The following is a 16,337-nucleotide window of genomic DNA, read 5'->3' on the forward strand; positions in this document are numbered from 1 at the left end:
CCATTGAGTAAGTTGCTCTGCTACAATTATCAGGATGCCCATGCCAAGACTTCCCCTCTCTTTTTACTCCTTTCTTTTATTATTAAGAGATACCTTGGCAGATACTTTGATGATATACTTAGAAAATCCTAGAGAATCAAGTAAAAAGCTATGTGAAATAATACACAAATTTAGCAAAATTGCAGGATATAAAATAAATCCACATAAATCACTGGCATTTCTATATATTAGTAACAAAGCAAGAGATAGAAAGAGAAATTCCATTTAAAGTTATTGCAGACATTAAAAAATATTTGGGAATCTACCTTCCAAGACAAATCCCAGGATCTATATGAACACAACTAAAAAACACTTTTCATACAAATAAAGTCAGATTTAAATAATTGGGAAAATATCAGTTGCTGAGCTAATATAATAAAAATGACAATTCTACCTAAAATAATTTATTTATTCATTGCCATACCAAACAAACTACCACAAATTATTTTATAGAGCTAGAAAAAATCCTAACAAATTTCATCTGGAAGAACAAAAGGTCCAGAATATCAAGGGAATTAATGAAAAGAAATTCAAGGTAAGGTGGCCTAGCCATACCAGATGTTAAATTGTGTTATAAGGCTGCAATCATCAAAACTACTTAGTACTAGTTAAGAGATAGAATGGTGGATCAGTAGAATAAGGTTGGATACACAAGACACAGTAGTCAATGTCTATAGTAATCTACTGTTTGATAAACCGAAAGCCTCCAGCCTCTGAGATAAGAACTCACTATTTAACAAAAACTGCTGGGAAAACTGGAAAATAGTATGGCAGAAACTAGGCATAGATCAACATCTTACACTGTATACCAAGATAAAGTAAAAATGTGTGCATGATTTAGATGTCATATCTATACTATAAGCAAACTAGAAGAGGAAGGACTTACGGAGAACGGAAGAATTTATGACTAAACAAGAGATAGAGAACAATATGAAATGCAAAATGGATAATTTTGATTACATTAAATTGAAAAGATTTTCCACAAACAAAGCCAATGACAATGATTAGAAAGGAAGCAGAAAACTGGGAAACAATTTTCACAACCAGTGTCTCTGATAAAGAGCTCATTTCTAAAATATGTAGAGAACTGAGTGAAATTTATAAGAATACAAGTCATTCTCCAATTGATAAATGGTCAAATGTTATGAACAGGCAGTTTTCAGAGGAAAAAACTAAAGCTACCTACAGTTATATGAAAAAATGTTCTAAATCACTGTTGTTTAGAGAAATGCAATCAAAGCAGCTCTGAGTTACCACATCACACCTATCAGATTGACTAACACAACAAAACAAGAAAATGATAAATATTGGAGAACGTATGGGAAAATTGGAACACTAATGCATTGTTGGTGAAGTTGTGAACTGATCCAACCATCCTGAAGAGCAATTCGTAACTATGCCCAAAGGGCTATAAAATTGCGCGTGCTCTTTGACCCAGCAATACCACTTCTAGGTCTGTATCCCAAAGAGATCATAAAAATGGGAAATGGTTCCACATTTACAAAAAATATTTATGGTGGCTCTTTTTGTGGTAGCAAAGAATTGGAAATTGAGGGGATGCCCGTCAATTGGGGAATGGCTAAACAAGTTGTGGTATAGGAATATAATGGAATACTATTATTCCATAAGAAATGATGAGTAGGCAGAGTTCAGAGAAACCCTGGAAGACTTGCATGCAATGATGCTGAGAGAAGTGAGCAGAACAGGAGAACATTGTACACCGTAACAGCAACATTGTTCAATGACTAACTTTGATGAACTTAGCTCTTCTCAGCAATACAAAGATATAAGACATCTCCAAAAGATTCATTATGGAAAATGCTACCTGCATACAGAAAAAAAACTATGGAGTCAGAATGCAGATCAAAGTATATTATTTGGACTCTCTCTTTCTCATTTTGTTTTGTTTTGTTTCTTCTTTCTCTTGGTTCCTTCCATTGGTTCTAATCCTTTTTTATAACACAACTAATGTGAAAATATGTTCAACATGAATGTATGTGTAGACTCTACATTAGATTGCATGCCGTCTTGGGGTAGGGGAAGGAAAAAGAGAGGGAGAAAATTTAGAACTCAACATCTTATGGAAGTGAATGTTGAAAATTAAAAATAAATAAACAAAATTTTTAAAGAGATACCCTATTTTCCAGAGCTAAGGCCCAGCAAGAAAACTGTGCCCTGAGCTGGGGCATAACAACAGTCTTTTGCACTCACCCTCTGGATGAACTCAGTCAAAGCAAAATCACAGTACCAGGTGGTCCCTGAGATCAGACAAGCACCTGCAGTACCCATGTTCTAGTCATGAATGCTATGAATCAAACTTGTCTCATTATTACTGTTACCTCTGATTGTCAGGGCTACAATTTGCCCACACTAAAGCAGGTCTTCTATTAGTGGGAGGCCCCAGCATATATGTCTAGTTTCCTTCCCCAGTGGAATAAAGAACACTTCTTGTTTATAATCCCTGTTAGCTCTTTGGTTTTATTTTATTTTATTTTCATTTTAGAGTTAACTGTGGTTTTGATAACCAGTATAAGCTCTCTGGTGTTTTTATGCAGTTAAGGCTATTGCAGAGCCGTTGTAGTTCTTTGGTCATTTGTATTCAGAGTTGACACAATACACCTCTCCTCTCACCCCACTGCAATAAGACAGAGGCACAAGGGAATAACACACATACACACACACACACACACACACACACACACACATACACACACAAACACACAAAAAAACTCTCAAGAAATATTATTATCCTATATGTTCTTTTGCATTTGTACTAAATATATTTTAGCAGAAATGTGAATTGAGTCAATTATTTGGGTGTCAAACTGAAGAGAGGAAAGAGTCTGGGATCCATGAGGTAGGGGAAATGAACTAAGTAAATTATGAATCATTGTTGGAATATTTATACTCCTAAAAAGACACCAAGGAGCATTAGGAAATGTATGGAGCTGGGGAAGGAGATAAGTATGCTAATGGTGCTCAAACTTGGCACTTTATCTCATGGCTTGTCACAACATATAGCATTTTCAGTAGCTGTTACAAGCAATGACCCTAATTCTGGTGGATGAAATGCTTTAAAAAATGTATTTGTAAGATTGGTGTTTCAAATAAAACTTGATTTGGAACTATCACAGTAAAAGGGCTTATCTACAACTTAGAGCTGGATCCAGCCAGAAAGCATATGGTTGTGATTACAGCTTACCCCATCAGTAGTGTTTATAGCCTCTATCGAGTAAGGTTCAGTCTGGAAGTTGGAGGAGCTGACCAAGGGAATGTGGCAAGCAGGGAATGGGAGGCTTATCTATCAGAGGCACAGAAAATGAAGAGGAGACAGGAGGATTTTCTGGAGGAATTGGATGGTAACTCTCTGGAAAGAATCAGTAGGCTAGTCTGACAAAGTACTCCCAAAGGGAGTCCCCAAAGGGAACTTCCCTTTGTACTAGGATCAATGGTAAAAACTAAACAAAAAAAACCAAACAAACAAAAATCAAACAAAAAAAGCCTATGAATTCTTTTTTGCATATTTATAAAAAAATCCTGGTCCTAATTCAATAATTGATTATTAATATATGAGAGGAATAATTATTTCTCTCAGGTGCATCATATCATAATATCACAGGAACTGAAAGGAACATTAGAGAAAATAGAGCAAGAGGTAGAGATAGACGTAGCAATGGCGGTAGATAGTAATATGGAAATAGGAAATACATGCATATATGTATGTATGTATCTTGATAATTATATTTCAATACAATTAGTTCGCTTTATAATCCCATGTATTTTATTTTGTGCAGTTAAAAAGATTTCTCTGAGAAGAGAGCCATAGGCATTAACAGATTTGCAAAGTCTTCCATGACATACAAAAAGGTGAAGAACCCCCGATTAAAACCAACACCTTCATTTTAAAGTGGTTGAAACCAAGACCGCAAGAGCTTTAGTGACCTGAGTTCCTACAGATTAGTTACTACCTATAGGGAACCAAAATTAAAACTCAAGTACCTCCTGTTACTACACAAACTTGTCTTCTCATTGCATCATACTGCAATGGTGTGGGGAAGATACCTCAGTAACTTGCGATGGTAATATTAACTTTGTGACAGTTTCTAAAATCCCAGGACTAGAAGTGAGGACTCTACATCCTTACTCATATTTTCCCCACTATATCTTGCTATTTGAAAAGCAGAAGGGAGGGGGCAGCTAGGTGGTGCAGCAGATAGAGCACCAGCCCTGGAGTCAAGAGGATCTTAGTTCAAATCCAGACTCAGATACGTAACACTTACTAGCTATGTGACTCTGGGCAAGCCACTTAACCCCTAACGCCTCACAAAAAAAAAAAAAAGGAAAGGAATAAGTATTTATTATATATCAGTCTCCATGCTAAGTGCTTTACAAGTATTATCTGATTTGATCCTCACCATGTTGAGAAATGAACAGAAGAAGTAATATTGGAAAAGGATTATTTAGTGAAAGTACACCAAAATTAGTCATAGGAAAGACTTGCATTTTAATCCTGACTTTGCTCCTTAATAGCTGCATGACTTTGGGCAAATCACTTACCTTTCCTAAGTGTTAGGTTTTGTTTTGTTTTGTTTTTCAATAAAATGGAGATAATATTATTTATCCTGTGGAGCTGAAAAGTTTATTCTAAGAAAAGGTTTTTTTTCTTTTCCTTTTTTTCCCCTTTTTTACCTTTCCAAAAGGTAAAATGTTTTGGTAACTGAGTTCTTTGTTCATTTTAAGTAGAAAAATGAATCTACAGAATAGATACTGCAAACTAAGGTACAAAAGTGTCAGTAGAAGGAGGCTATTTGCAAAAGTTTATAGTTACTCCCTACAAAAAGATATTTCAAATGAGGTTTCAATCGAACCTATTGTATAAAATTATGATTATACTATAGTGAAGAGAACAAACAAAGCACTCCCTATGGTGTCCAAGTTGTTTTACCTGATGAAGAGAATTCTCAAAGCTGTACTTTCTAAACTCCCAAAGAAGCAGCATTTTTTCAAACTCTGATTTTATCCATATTTACAAACCTCTTTCCTCACACAGAAACTGAAACACTTTGTTCCCTACCTGCCAGCTGTTTAAATCCAACCTACACTCCCTGGGAAGCTGCTAATGGGGAACATGTGACCATCAAGGACAGGTCAAAAAAGTTTCAGTTTCAATGCCTGCAGACTGATCCTACCTGCCACTGTCTACCCTCACATTCTCACAAGAAGATTTTTGAATGAATGAGCTGATCTCCATATTTCCTGATTCTGAATGGCATAGGAAGATTGTGTCTGTTTCTGTGAATATGTATGGAGTAGGGAAGAGGGGAGGAAGACAAAGCAGAACAGGGGAAAAGAGGCCCAGGGTGAAATTGTAACTGTGTCTTCTTATTATAGATCTAAGATGATGGTCTTTGTCATTAGCAAGTGATGCCAATGCAGACCTCATCATCATCAGGCAGATGTTGCTCTCATTAAATGTGAACACTGTGTAATTAATGCACTTATTCCTAACCACCCAATTTTTTTATTTTTGAAAAAGGGTGACTTAGAGGTCAATTCTATTCAAATGAAACACACAGAAAGAAACTGGAACAAACATATATTGAAAGCTTTGTTTTCCTATAGAGTCTATCTGGCTATAGCATAACATCTCTCTCAAATATGCCTATTAATTCTATAAATATAAAACACTGAAATATGTTGGCAGATGTCCGTTTACCCATCTTCCTTTCACATATGTAATATATATATTCTGTCCTGACTTACTCAGGGCCAGGCCCGATACGTGTCTCCTCAGAGTTCTAGGGTACTTAGAGGGGCTATTTGTGTCTCTTCCCTATTGTCATTGGCTGTGTTCACCACTTTTGTTTGAGGAGGTAGTAACTAGCACCCTAGTTCCATTTAACCACTTAAAAACAGATAGATTTTATATCATAATATTTGCTTCAATTATATAGTAAGAACAAATATACAAACATTTTCCCCAGCACATCCAGGGCATTCTCTTCCCATACCCTTTTCTGTAAATGTATATGAGATATATACTTCTTATACCTATACTATAACTAAAATATAGTTGATTTCTGGAGAAAACTTAGCTCAGTTTCTGAATTGTGTCATTCCTGACAAGTTCATGTCCAGATACAGTATAACTGTTAGATAAATCCTTCTGCTGGGTTAGAGTTCTGAGGGTCACTTACTAAGATCAATCCTTGTTCCTAAGGGCTCTGGAATTCAGACTCTGGAATGCCAGGAGACTGGAGGACTCTAATAGTGATCTTTCCAATTTATTAGATGATAAGACTTTACTCCCTTCACCTAGAATGAAAAAGAAAGAAAAAAAATGATGGTGGAGGGTATGTGGCCCTCAGAGTTGAAGAAGGCACTGAAATCCTTCCCCTTAGAGCATAATCTCTCACAGAACACAGTAAGCAAAAGTCACCAAATGAAGCAAGAGAGGCTATGAGCAAGTAGCCAAAACTGAGAGAATTTTTTGAGGCCTCTGAAGCCAATTTGAAAGCCTCTCCATATGGTTAGCAGAGGAGAGTCAACCACAAAATGTTTACTTATGCTTCAGTGTTTCAACAGAACTTTCCTAATTCATCGTCATTATTCTTTTATAAACTTCCTCCACATGGAGAGATTATATTAGCTAACCTGTTGTATTTGTGCAAGTGTCAGACCCCCATTACACATAGAATCTATTACACAATAGAATTGTCAGTTGACCACACTCATAGCATTGACTTGATATTTAAACTATACAAATCAATAGCATTTTTGAGTCTACTGTTTCATCCTCAAACAATAGTGATAGCTTATGTTTCAATAGGGAGCAGCTAAGTGACACAGTGACTAGAGTTGCTGGGCTTGGAGTTAGGAAGACTCATCTTACTGAGTTCAAATCTGGCCTCAGACACTTACTTACTAGTTATGTGACTCTGGGCAAGTCACTTAACCCTGTTTGCCTCAGTTCCACATCTATAAAATGAGCTAGACATAGAAATGGCAAACCACTCCATTACTTTTGGGGTCATGAAGAGTTGGAGACAATTGAACAATTTAAACAACTAAATAACAACATTTCAATAGACAGCTAATATTAAAAGTCCCAGGGAATGGAAGGGGGTTGCAAGAGTGGAACAGTATCAGACTGCCTAAGAAGGAACCAATCCATTCCAAATGAATAAACATATAGTAAGTGCTTAATATGTGCTAGACACTATGCTAAGTGCTGGGGGTACAATTAATAAAAAGAAAGATAGTCCCTGATCTCAAGGAGCTTACATTGAAAAAGAGGGGAAACATTATACAAAAGGAGGCAGGAAAGTGGGAGGGGGGCATCAGGTTCAACATGGAGTTGAAACCAAAGAGGGTAGCAGGACTAAGAGTTTAATTTCTGCTGTCTGTAAAGGAAGGTATTGGGTGGAGTTTGGTACTTCACCCTTCAGCCCTCTAAACAGAGGGAAGAGCTGCTGAGAGAAGCAGTGTCAATTAAAGCTTGAGTTAGGAACATAGTGATGAGATTAGAGGTGATGAGCTTAATCTGAGAGGGCCTCTTATTCCCTAGAGTTGAAACCAGGCAGAGCAGCCGGTGTGAAATGGAGTGACCAATCATTGAAAGTTAGGAACAGAGTAGGTCAAGTTCCCATGATCTTCAATACTAGGATCAGGCTTATGCATTCCACCTATACTTCTAGCCATGGTGGGATAGGGAGACCCATTCTCTAATATAGAAAGAAATTTATAAAGACAGATATGCAGACACAGAAACAAAATGACAGAGAGAGAGAGAGAGACAGAAGAAAAAGACTAGCAGACATACAGAGAAACAGACATAGACAGGGAGATACACACAGAGTCATAGATAGATAGAGACAGAGGGATACTGCCCCTTGCTTTTTTTTCTTTTTTTAATTTTTAAAAATTTTCATTTATTTTGTTCAACATTCACTTTTATAAGATTTTGAATTCCAGTTTTTTTTCTCCTTTCCTCCCTTTTCTCCCTCCTCCTCACGATGGCAAGCAATTTGAAATAGGTTATACATATACAGTCATATTAAACATATTTCCACATTTGTTACATCATGAAAGGTGAATCAGAACAAAAGGGAAAAACAGAGAGAGAAAGAGAGAGAGAGAGAGAGAGAGAGAGAGAATAGTGTGCTTCAACCTGCATACAGACTCCATAGTTCTTTTTCTGGACGCGGATAGCATTTTCTATCATGAGTCTTTTGAAATTGTCTTAGGTCATTGTATTGTTGAAAAGAGCTAAGTCAATCAAAATTGATCATTACACAATGTTGCCGTTACTGTATACAATGTTCTCCTGGTTCTGCTCACTTCACTCAGCATCAGTTCATGTAAGTCTTTCCAGGTTTATCTGAAATCTGTCAGCTCATTTCTTATAGCACAATAGTATTGCATTAAATTCATGTACCACAACTTGTTTAGCCATTTTCCAGTTTTCCAACAGTTTTTGTCAAATAGTGAGTTCTTACCCCAGAAGGTGAAATCTTTTGGTTTATCAAACAATAGGTTGCTATAGTCATTGCCTACTGTGTCTTGTGTACCCAACTTATTCCACTGATCCATCACTTTATTTCGTAGCCAGTACCAAGTAGTTTTGACGACTGCTGCTTTATAATACAATTTAAGATCTGGTATGGCTAGGCCACACTCCCTTGCATTTCTTTTCATTAATTCTCTTGATATTATTGACCTTTTGTTCTTCCAGGTGAATTTTGTTATGATTTTTTCTAGTATATAAAATGATTTTTTTATAGTTTCATCTGTTTTATGGAGATCTGGTTTATGATCAACTCAGCTATCCACTTTGGCTTTATGGGAGAGTTCATTCCATTCACATTCACATTGCACCTAGAGTCTCCCTAACTCTGAACCACTCTATGCATTAAATCATTTTTCCTCTTGTGATGTCACATGGCTATTTTTAAAAGTTCATTTACTGAGTTCAATCAAACCAATCTCTGTCTATAGATAAGCCTAAAGCAGCAATTTATGATGTTGTCTTTTTTTTTTCTGAGAAGCCCACACAGTATTCCAAAGAGAAAAGCTACAAAATAAAGATCAAATGAAAAAGAAAAAGAAAACACCCCTTACATATGGTTAATTGAAAAATAACCATATAACTAAGGGAAAAGATTTCCCTTTAACAACACTTTTCTCCAACTCCCACAAAACTTGCTCTTTTTAATGAAAAAGTTATTTGTATGGTATTTCCATCTCTATCTTTAGAATATTCTGTAGATTATTCTTATATTGCCAATAGACAACAAGTGACATTGTCTGTTAGTCTTTCTACTGTTAGTAATTCCCAGGGGAAAAAATCATCTTCCTTGATTTTCTAAGGCAATCTGAGTCTAGTCACATCCAGAAGATCTCTCATTTATTTTTATTTTCTTTCATTAAGCCTCAAGGACTAATTTCCATACAGCTTCCCAAGAAGGGTTTCAAGCATGATGAAGAGACTTAAGCTATGTCACATGAGGATCAGTTTGTACAATCTTTACCCTAGAAAATAACGTTCATATTTTAGACATAAGAATAAAGAGGCAGCATGTTATGATAGAATAGAATCATATTTTGAGTCACAAAGAATCACCAAATTTTACAGTGGGAAGGGAAGAGAACTGGGACACACCAAGACTGAATGGCCAAGGCATAAAACTTGTTTAGAAATATTTAAAGGGTATTAATGTAAAAAAAAATTCTGTGGGACAAAACTGAATCTAATGAGTAGAATTTGCAAGACAGCAAATTTTGGTTCAGGAAATGGAATAATTTCTTAACAGAATTGTCTAAAAATGAGGTGACCTGCCTTGTGAAGAACAGACTTCTTGGTCTTGAGGCTAAGTTTCAGTTACTGATTATCTGTAAAAAATATTTGTATTTAAGTACAGCTTGGAAGAAATGCCCCTTAATGCCCCTTCCTACTCTAAGATTCTCTGCTCCTAAGGATAGACAAAAGGGACTAGGACTGATACTAGGTCCTTCTGAAAGTTGGATCTGAGAAAGGAACAGTGAAGTCAATTACGGTGTCAGAGTAAAGTGTTAAAAATAATTAGAAAGAAGATCTTAGTGACAAGTAGACTACAATAATTTAGAGAAAATATTTGATAATTTTATATACAGAAGAGATGTTAATAAAGGTGAGAATTGGGGAAAGAATATTGGTTTCATCTGGGAGGAGATTACTGGTGACCCTAGATCATCTTTAGGCATTTTGCCACCAAATTTAATGAGCATAATGATACTATTTTAGACTATTTTAAAAGTACATGCAAAGGATTTCTATCATAGACTATGCTTCTGTGGGGGTCTGGGCATATTATTTGTGGCTGTCATGGTTCAGGATATAGGAAAAGGGAGTCCTTTGCATGGAGATAACTGCTGGAAGAAGGGAATAAAATGCCACCTCACCATTACTATTTTAGTTCAGGCTCACATTCCAACGTACTGCAATGTTTTCATTAACTTCTTAACTGGTCTTCCCATAAACAAGCAAAAAATAAGGACAGAGTGGCAACAGTACCATCAAATCACAATTGTTTTTAAAGTGATTGGGTTTTTGTAAGGTCCATTCAATTTTTGTTGTAACTAATCATGAAATGAATTTTGTATTATAGTGTTTATGTATATGTTCAAATTGAACTTATCATCTTTTCCTCAAAACCTGCCCCTCCCCGAATTCCCCTATTCCTCTTAACATATTCATGACCTTCCTAATCAAGAAGACTCATAACCTTGAAGTTATCATTCACACTTTCTTCTCCTTTGGCCTAAGCATCTGATCACTTGTCAAGTTACATGTCAAGCCTTATTGATTTTGCTTACCCATATCTCACACTACCTCTTCTTATTTTTTTTCTTTAAATACCTATGTTAATTCTCATATTTTATTTTCCCCAGATTATTGTAATGGCTCTCAAATGGAGTTCTTACCTTCAATTCTATTCCCATTCTCCTTGTTGTTACCTATTAAATCTTTTTTTAAAAAAAATAATTCCCTAGGTATATGACATTCTACTACTCAAAAATCTACTGTGATTTCCCATCACCCATGGAATAAACATAGTAGAAACTCTTAATTCTAGCACTCAAGGCCATCCATAATCTGACTACAACCTACTTTTCCATCTTTATCTCATGCTATTCACATATTCTACTCTCAACTGAATATAATAATATACTTTGTTATTCATTCACATCTCATGTCTAAGTATTTGTTCACGTTATTCTCTATGCATTGAATGAACTCGATCTCTCTCACTCATCTCTACCTAAGGAATTTATATCTTCCCCAAGGCTCAACTCATATTTTTTCCCTCAGCAAAGCAATCCTCTTATTCCATGTTTTCCTAGAGAAGGCCAGTGCATGCTCCATGAGATGCCACTCACAACCTGCCTCCATACAAATGTATATTCTTCCACTTTTATTGAAACCAAGATTTAAATTTTATATTTACTTTAAAATAAGTTTTTTTTCCTTTTTATGTAAATAGTATTTTATTTTTTTCCAATTACACCTAAAGATATTTCTCAACTTCTTTTTTATAAGATTTTGAGTTCCAAATTTTTCTCCCTTCCTCCCTTCCCTCTCCCTTTGCCAGGACAGTAAGAAATATGATATAGGTTATACATGTGCAATCATGTTAAACATATTTCTACATTAGTCATGTTGTGAAAGAAAAAACAGAACAAAAGGGGAAAAGCATAAAAAAAACAAAGAAATTGAAAATATAATGCTTTAATCTGCATTCAGACCACATAAGTTCTTTCTCTGGATGTGGATAGCATTTTCCATTATGAGTTTTTTTGAAATTGTCTTTATTATTGTATTGCTGAAAAAAGCTAAATTTATCATAGTTGATCATGCTTACAGTATTTATGTTGGTGTACCCTATGTTCCCCTGGGTTCTGCTCACAGCACTCTGCATCAGTTCATGCAAGACTTCGCAGGTTTTTCTGAAATCTGCCTGCTCATCATTTCTTATAGCATAACAGTATTCCATTACATTCATATATCACAACTTGTTCAGCCATTCCCCAATTGATGGGCATTTCCTCAATTTCCAATTCTTTGCCACCACAAAAAGAGTTGTTATAAATGATTTTGTACATTCAAGTGTTTTCCCCTTTTTCAGACTGAGTAATGGTATTTTTGGATCAAAGGGTATGTACAGTTTGGTTGCCCTTTGGGCATATTTCCAAATTGCTCTCCAGAATTGTTGGATCAGTTCACAATTCCACCAACAATGCATCGGTGTCAAAATTTTCTCACATCTTCTCCAAAATTATAATTTTCTTTTTCTCTCATATTAGCCAGTCTGATAGGTATGAGGTGGTACCTCAGAGCTGTAAAACAATGTTTAACCTAAATTTGTGCCTTTGTGTTTTTATTGACATCAGGAATCACAGTGAAAATTCCCTTTAATAAGACATGTAACTGATATTCTTGAATGATTGCCAGGGGTACTGAGGGGTAAAATGACCTGTTGATGACCTGATTGTGTGTCTGAAAAGTGGAACTTGATCCAGTGGTGATCCTGAAGCTAAGTGTAGGACTCTGGCATTGTGTCTCTAGTAATTCTATTAAGATAATATTTTTCCACATAAAATATTGATATTAATCTTGAACATATAGATGAAATAACTTGTATTTTATTTTGTCAGTAGCCTGTGTTCTAAAGATAATTTTTTTATACTGCAAAATATTTTATTGTAAGTGGAGTGGGATAGCTGGGCACAGTTTAGATGATTCTAATTTTGTTGGAATGGCAACATCTAAAGCATCATAGTCTGGAGGAAGTTGGACATAGGCCTTCTTCTCTCCAGCTGGCTGGATCAGTGTGTTGACCTTGGCCATGTCGATGTAATACAGCTTCTTTACCACCTGCATGATTTGATGCTTCTTGGCCTTGATGTTCACAATGAAGGCAAGGGTGTTGTCCTCAATCTTCTTCATTATAGACTCAATGGTCAAGGGAAACTTAATGATGGCATAATGGTCAAGCTTGTTTCTCTGCACGGCACTTTTCTGAGAGTATTTGGGAGATGGTCAAAGTCTTAGTGTCTTGGGTTGTCCAGAAGGTGGGGGACATTTGGATCTTCTTTTTGTGGCTAGGAACACTGTTCAACACTGCATTCTTGGCCTTCCAGATGTAAGACTTGGCTTCTGTCTTTTGTGCAGGACAACCGCTTCCTTCTTTGCCTTCATCACCATCTTGAGAGAAAGGGCTAAAGATAAATTTAAAAAGAGAATTCAGAGACTGTGGCTTAAATATCAATGTAAGCACTACTTTTCTTGAAATTAGGATTAAAAACAATGTAAAACATATTGATAATATGGTAGAAACAAACCCAGGAACTATATGAACACAATTATAAAACACTTCACACAAATAAAGTCAGATCTAAATAATTGGAAAAACATCAGCTGCTCATGGATAACCCAAGCCAATAAAATAAAAATGGCAATTCTACCATACCAATCAAACTACCAAAAAATTATTTTATGTAGCTAGAAAAAATAATAAAAAGATTCATTTGGAAGAACAAAAGGTCCAGAATATCAAGGGAACTAATGAAAAGAAATGCAGGGAAAGGTGGCCTAGCCATTCCAGATTTTAAATTGTATTATGAAGCAACAATCATCTAAACTACTTGGTATTGGCTCAGAAATACAGTGGTGGATCAGTGGAATAGGTTAGGTATGCAAGACACAGAAGTCAATGACTGTAGTAATCTACTATTTGATAAACCCAAAAACCCCAGCTTCTGGGATAAGAACTCACTATTTAACAAAAACTGCTGGGAAAACTAGGAAAGAGTATGGCAGAAACTGGACATAGACCAAAATCTCACATCATATACCAAAATAAAGTCAAAATGGGTTCATGATTTAGATATAAAGGCTGATACTATAAGCAAACTGGAGAGTAAGGAAGAGTTTACCTATCAGATTTACGGAGAACAGAAGAATTCATGACCAAACAGGAGATAGAGAACAATATGAAATGTAAAATGGATAATTTTGATTACCGTAAAGTGAAAAGTTTTTGCACAAACAAAGCCAATGCAACCAAGACTAGAAGAAAGTAGAAAATTGGGAAAGAATTTTGCAACCAGTCTCTCTGATAAGGGCCTTATTTCTAAAATATATAGAGAATTAAGTCAAATTTACAAGAATACAAGTCATTCCCCAATTGATTAATGGTCAAAGGATATGAACAGGAAGTTCTCAGGTGAAGAAATTAAATCCTTCTATAGTCTCTGAAAAAATGCCATAAATCACTACTGATTAGAGAAATACAAATCAAAACAACTCTGAGGTACGACATCACACCTATCAGACTGGCCAACATGACAAAAGAGGAAAATGATAAATGTTGGAGAAGATGTAGGAAAATTGGAATTATAATGCATTGTTGGTGGGGTTGTGAAATGATGCAACCATTTTGGAGAGCAATTAGGAACTATGCCCAAAGAGCTATAAAAATGTGCATACCCTTTCACCCAGAAATAGCATTTCTAGGCCTGTATCCCAAAGAGATCATAAAAATGGGAAAAAGGACCCACATGTACAAAAATATTTATAGCAGCTCTTTTTGTGGCGGCCAAGAATTGGAAATTGAGAGTATGCCAATCAACTGGGGAATGGCTGAACAAATTGTGGTATATGAATGTAATGGAAAACTATTGTGCTTTAAGAAATGATGAGCAAGTGAACTTCAGAAAAACCTGGAAAGACTTGTATGGACTGATGCTGAGTGACATGAGCAGAACCAGGAGAACATTGTACGCAGTAACAGAAACATTGTTCAATTACTAATATTGATAGACTTAGCCCTTGTCAGCAATGCAAGGATCTGAGACATCTTCAAAGGTCTCATAATGGAAAATGTTATCTACATCCAAAGAAAGAACTATGGAGTTTGAATGCGGATCGAAGCATACTATTTGATATTTTTTTCTGTTTTGTTTTGTTTTCTCTTTCTTGTAGTTCCTCCTATTGGGCCTAATTTTTCCTTACAACATCACTAATGTAAATATATGTTTAATCAGAATGTATATGTATAGCCCATATCAGATTGTGTGCTGTCTTGGGAAGGAGTGATGGAGGGAAGTGGAGAAAAATTTAAAACTCAAAAGCTTATGCAAATGACTGTTGATAAATCAAAATAAAAAAATAATGTGGTAGAAATGTATATTTATTAAAATGAAATTTTTTTTTGAATACCATACAAAAGGATGGTCAGTATTTAAAGGGAAAAAAATGACCAGGGGTTAGTTGCTAGCACAGGAAGTAATTCTTTTGGCCCTACTCTCAACTTCTTTTGAACCCATTAAGTTTGAAAGTTAAATGCAAAAAAAGGCCTGATTTTCACATATTTTCTCCATTTCAATAGTTCACCAGGCCCTCATTCTGAAAATAAAATGAAAATAAATTTTGTACTGAATTGTTTTCCTCACCATTGATGGGGTAAAGGATAGTGAAACAGGACTTAAAAACAGCAACTATGACAATTCTCTTAATTTTTATTTTATCTTGTTTATTTTGAAAACATTATTGATGACTTTTTCTTTACATCATAACAATTTCCAATCCCCCTAACCTTTCTTTTAACAAAGAAAAACAATTAAGCAGAAAAATCATATGTAGCCACTGTGCTTGACCATGGATGCAATATTCTAGCCTAATAGTTCCCTATCATTTTGCCATGAGGGAGGAATTATAATCAATTTTCTGTTTTGTAATATTGTTTTAGATTTATAGTCTACAAATTGTTGCTTTCATTTTAAGTGAATATATCATACAGGATTCCATAGCCCAAAACAGTAGGAAGACCTCTAAACACATTTTGAGCAGAGACTTAGATTTGAATCCTGATTCTGTCTGTAACCCAGATGCAGGTAGCCATTTAGTTTTTACAGATCTCCATTTCCTCATTCATAAAATGGACCCAATAATCCTTACAATGAAAATTTCATGGCATTGTGAGGGAAACATTTTGTGATAATTAAAGCTCTACAAAATGTAGGATTTTCATTTATAACTGGAGAATCAAAGTTGTTATCATCAGGTCAACATTTCTAACTATTTTTCTTCCTTCCAGTAGCTACTGATGAAACATATGAAAAGTATAACCTTGACTTAAGGAAGAAGGATCTTCAATGTACCGTCACTGTGTGAGATAGGGCAAAAATGGTATCATAGAATGACAAGTTAATAGGATCTCAAAAATGGAAGAGACCTGACAGGACATTTGGTCTAACCT

General features: G+C 35.5%; 1 pseudogene; it reads right to left on the bottom strand.

Annotated features, from left to right (window-relative positions):
• Positions 1-13,024, bottom strand: part of LOC114035979 — a 118,631-nt pseudogene extending 105,607 nt beyond the window's left edge.
• Between the last annotated feature and the right edge of the window lie 3,313 nt (positions 13,025-16,337).

The sequence above is a fragment of the Vombatus ursinus genome, unplaced genomic scaffold, assembly GCF_900497805.2.
Source record: "Vombatus ursinus unplaced genomic scaffold, bare-nosed wombat genome assembly UNPS02009573.1, whole genome shotgun sequence".
Lineage (NCBI taxonomy): Eukaryota > Metazoa > Chordata > Mammalia > Diprotodontia > Vombatidae > Vombatus > Vombatus ursinus.